We start from the raw sequence: 5,439 nt of genomic DNA, 5'->3' as shown, positions 1-5,439 counted from the left end.
AGACAGACAGACAGACAGACAGACAGACAGACAGACAGACAGACAGACAGACAGACAGACAGACAGAGACAGAGATACACACACACACACAAAGAGAGAGAGGGAGAGAGAGAGACAGAGAGACAGAGAGACAGAGAGACAAAGAGACAGAGACAGAGACATAAGGACAGAGATAGATAGATAGATAGATAGATAGATAGATAGATAGATAGATAGATAGATAGAGTGAGAGGGAGGGAGGGAGAGAGAAAGAGAGAGAGAGGGAGAGAGAGAGAATTCGTATCCATTCCCACTAGATTTCTCTGTAATTTTATTTGCCTGCAATATTATCCGCAATTATGCTTCTGATATTGTTCCTAATGAGTTGTGTGGGTTAGTCAAATTTCTAACGACAGAAGGAGTGGCAATGCCAAAAGCAATTGCCCCTTCGCAAATTGGACATTGTTGGTAACTCAAGTCAGAGGTTCTCGGATAACGTTCTGTATGTCATGATATATCTTTTTTTCCATGGTTCTTTTAAATTTAGAGCGTTTTGCCCGAGGATGGGCTGAACAATATCTTTCAGACCGTATTTAATATCACAAGGGAATCTTGGTCTATATAAATCTAAGTGAGGCATTATTTTCCTCAAGCAACACAAATTTTCCTGTAGAGGATCTTAGCTTGCTGATGAAGAATCTTTTCTGATAATTTGTTTTTCCTTTTCAAACTCGTGGCATTGAGAGCAAATCATCCACAAACATCAAAACACTAGATATCGAAATACTTTTAGGCTGTTGGCATCGTGTTATGTCCATGTTTCAATGGATTTTCGTAATGCTGAATACCCGTAAATCCTATTACGAAAATTATGCAGGCTAAGCATGTTGTGTCATGAAAAATTACTTGGAATAATGTAATGTAAAAATAATATCTATTTCTTCTCTTTTTTAATTTTTCCCACTGGCTCCAAAGAAACCTGATGCCATTATGATGTCACATTTCCACACAAAGAAGAGCGTGTTCCTCTGCATCTTAGTTTTGGGACAACAATTTTTTCTTGGCAATGTGGCAGCCAGTACCAGTACTTCCGCTGTACAGAATTGCGCGGGAATTTGTGGACTGAAACAGCAACTGCCCTGTTCTTGTGATTTGAAGTGTGTGGTCCACAAAAACTGTTGTGGGGATTTCAAGGAAGAATGTCCTCACATCCTAGAGACTGGCAGACGACTGTTTTACAAACACTTACTTGCACAAGTCGAATGTTTGAATGGCGTGTTCACCATTACGGAGTGTGATAACGGAAGCGCGGGGATTGATTTGGATTCACAGACAAATAGGCCTAGTCACAACATTTCTGTGGAAGAAACGACTTCTCCCGGCGTCTTCCCTCCTCTATTGCTACCAGAAAAATATCTTTACACAGCGCACACAATTTTGGACATTCTTCAAGGAGCACCTGTAACAGACACAGCGACGGGGTTTGTCTATAGAAACTGGGATGTATTTCAATGTTTCGCTTCCGCGGTATCAAATCCTGTCACGTGGGACGCTCATTTCGACCTGCAACTTCTAAAAACACCGACGTCTCTGGAAACTTTTGCCCAGTCACTTGATTCTTACGTAGCCCCTAAGTACGTTCAACCAATTGAGCTTGGTGGAAATAGGGCTGGAGCGGCTTGCTTTCCAGACCGTTATGTAAAAGACCACTGTGATTCCGAACAAGCTGACAGCGAGATTCAACGTTTCTGGTCTAAAAAATGTTCTGAGTTTTTCTCCTACGTCGAAAATGGTCCTGACCTTTTCAAGAACATTTACTGCCTACTCTGCAACAAAGGTGAAAATGCAACGGCTCACCCTTCAAGATATGTTAGCGACTTTCGACATAACAGTATGTTCTCTGTTGTGGTTTCCTTTCGTAAAGAAAAAATTCATCTGTACAGCCAGTTTGAAACCCTATATGGTGTTACTGGTCCATGGCGGAAAGCATTATGCAGCCTTTCAATCAAAGAATCAAAGAATCAAACAGAATGTAACATATCTGAATGTAATCCAGGGTATATTATGAGACCTTCTGGCTTGTGCGGCAGATTAAACAGTGCTCTTTTTGCCTTTCCAGAGGATGAATACCCTTTAGACTACCTGCAGTTTACACATTTTCCATCTTATTTTATATGCCATCTAAAACAATTGTTCGACATATCAAATAGTATTCCTGAATTGTTCGTTCTTAAAGATCAGAAAGAGTCTCGACTACTCTACGGTTTTATTTTCAATTTTTATGGCCAAAGTCCAAAAACAATCAACCTGTCTGATAACTCCATTGCCTTTTTCGCTAAACTTGCCGAAGCAGCAAAAATATTTAAATATTACAGAAAACAGCAGGTTCTATCACACAATAAAAACAATGCCTCAGATTGGTTGAGACAAGAAAATAATGTTAAAACCAAACCTGTTATAACGATGGATATTGAAGATATATATCATGGCCTAGACTTCAAGCAGCAAAAACGAGGTCAGCGTGTTGACGACATGAACGCGACCGTTTGCGTGTGTGAGAATGACCTCAAATACTCCGACATGTGCGGTTTATTATGCGCCACTGGTAGTGTGAACGAGAGAGACTTTTCAACGCTGTTATCTTTAATTAAAACAGACCCCTGCCTTCTTCATTTCGAGAACCTTGTAACAGCATCTACCGACAGTACACTAATAATGACTTGGAGCTCCTTATTTTATACAATAATGGGTCCCTTGTTCTTGTCAGTTGTTAAATTGACTCTTTAAAGAAGATGGCGTTTTGAACTGCAGTGTATGAAGAAGAAAGATAAAAAAAGGAAGAAATAGGAGAATGTCTAAGGATAATGTCGTTTACATACCGTTAAATAACCAGAAATATCGTCAAATGAAATGATAGATAGCTATCTATCTAACAGGCTAGATAATTAATTATCTGATAGATAGATAGATAGATAGATAGATAGATAGATAGATAGATAGATCAGCACAATTTGAGCTATTTTTTTCAAAATAAATAGTAATCTCATTTGGACTTGGGGACAAAACGGGTGGCAGGTGTAGTGTGTGGTTTATTTTGTTTTGTTTTTTGGTATGTTTATTTGTTTTTTGCTGTGTTTTTTTTTTTTTTTGGGGGGGGGGGAGTATAATTAAGTGCTCAAAACGAGCCTCGAGCTTGGAATATTATCTACTGGTTTAAAAACTGTCTCTCTTTACGCTTGTGTCTTTGTGTTCTTACTCGTGCTCTATCGGCTTTGCAGGCTCCGAACAAACTTCCCGACTTTGTTTTTTTCTGTTTACGGTCTAATAAACGGCCAATATCGCAACTTCACAAGCTGTTTTTTTCATAGCTACACGTATTTGTATTTTTTTGTATGTGTTCCTCAATGTTTCCATGTCTCCGTTAGTAAGTCGATAAGCACGACATAAAAACAGATCATTTCGAAGGTGGAGCGTTTGGTCTCTGAAGTGAACAATTGGACGAGAATAGAAGTCTAACGATGCTTCGAACCCATGTTTAAATTCAAAGCCTTTTTTTAAAATAAGTGTTTTACGGCGCTCGCAACTGCATAAGGTCATATGAGCGCGCAGGACTCATTAAACTTGTTCAGTTGGTAGGAAATTTTGAATTTTGCCCGGATGGAGGCGAAGCCTACTCTTATCGATTTTAGACCACCAAGGGATCTCTAACGTGCGCAGCTTGCACACGGGCCCTCGGAAAGGTTTCACCCTTGTCCGAGAAGGCTAGGTGTAGATCTTTCCTACCAGAAGATCAGGGGTGTGGCTGAAAGACAGCAGTAAGAACTAGCCAAGGAGTAGCAGCAAAAAGACTGCAGAAAGAGTCAGGAGTGGGTGATTGGCGGGTGCTCTGGTGTGGTTTTCTTCTTCTTTCCTATAAAACGTCTATCGTCCTTATCTCCCCTCCTTTTTTATGTTTGTTACTCTCTTGTAACACCTCTAAGCTTCTGGCCCTCACATGACCCTATGCAGTTGAAAGCGCCGTAAAACCTCTACTAAAACCCCCAAACCCCCCACAAAAGAGTCAGGAGCCCAGAGGAGGGGGGCAAAGGAGGTGAGGGGGGGGGGCAGACAGCGGAGACGAAAGCAGACGACAGAATATATTGCAAGAGAGCAGCAAAGGAGGTGAAAGGAGACAATTTTATAGAAGAATTTTGTTCGGTCGGTACCCGGATTCGAACCCGAGACCTTTGAATGCCAATTCAAAGCCGGAAGATCTCACATGGAACCAACAGCAATACAGCCACTTGCAGAGATATGATGCTAGAGGCGTTAGTTGGGGCGGGGGGGGGGGGGTCTTTTTGGTATGTGGAAGGAGTCTAGATACACAATGTAGTTTCAGGAACATTGCTTTAACACCGATGTTTTGCTCAGTAACTTTGTGCAGCTGCTCACATCAGAGCGCAAGGGGGAAACTATCGCTGCAAAGAGATTCATATAATTGTATTACATCAAGTCGAACTTCATATCTTTAAATTCCCACTCGAGTTTCCTCTTCCAAAGAAACCTTTTAAAACAACTTTAAATAACCTCTAGACTCTTGTGCGCTCTATGCTTTATATCTGCCCAAGGACTGATTGTGGCGCAGGTGGTCATGAGATGTCTTGTTGCATTAAAAGCAGTACTATAAACTTATGAACGCCCTTTCTTTTTCTACTTAACCAGATTTGTACTGTTAAAAGTATGCATATCATATAGTAGGCCTGCTTGTTCGTATTTTACAGGAAAAGCGAAAGCATATCGGTGTCTCTTGTTTATTTTATTCAGTAGCTGTATCAAACACAGCGTTTAAAAGTTACAGACAATGGACTCGAGGGTAAAATCTTGATTTAATAAAAACGCCGAATCGGTATAACTGTTCATCTCCTTCCTTGTTCTTGGAGACAGTCAAATTTTAATGAAAATATCTTCATTAAAATACGATTTTGCCGGGAGGATAGATGCACGCCCCGTCAGTCGTCTCTACTTTTCTCTGTCGTTTTCCTGACGGAAGACCTCATACTTTATTTTTTGGGCTCAGTCTGTGATGTTGACATCTATAACTCTCTATTCTCTCGTGTATTTTGGCCTGTCGCCATGATCTGACTAGTAGGGTGTCAAAACACAAGGCTTAAGTAACTCATCCTCTTTTTTTCAAACAAGATTCAGTAGCTCTTGATCTCTCTACAGCTTTGTGATTATTCTGGAATTGTATTTGTTCAGCTTTTTCCTAAGAGTCTCTGTTTCAGCGCTCTTTAGCTTAAAGTTTTCTGTGGGTTTTTTCTGAGGCCCGTTGTTCACATCCTGGCAACAAGACTCTATTCTCGATATTGTTTTGAACGTTAAGCCATTTTTATTTTAAGATTGGTTTGTCTTTGGGTATGCATTATTTAGGTCGTTCTGTTTCATCCTGTCTATTCATGCATATGTATGTTGGTTGTTGTT

The sequence above is a fragment of the Aplysia californica genome, unplaced genomic scaffold, assembly GCF_000002075.1.
Source record: "Aplysia californica isolate F4 #8 unplaced genomic scaffold, AplCal3.0 scaffold00462, whole genome shotgun sequence".
NCBI lineage: Eukaryota > Metazoa > Mollusca > Gastropoda > Aplysiida > Aplysiidae > Aplysia > Aplysia californica.
The sequence above is the reverse complement of the archived record's forward strand: the minus strand, read 5'-3'. Positions refer to the sequence as shown.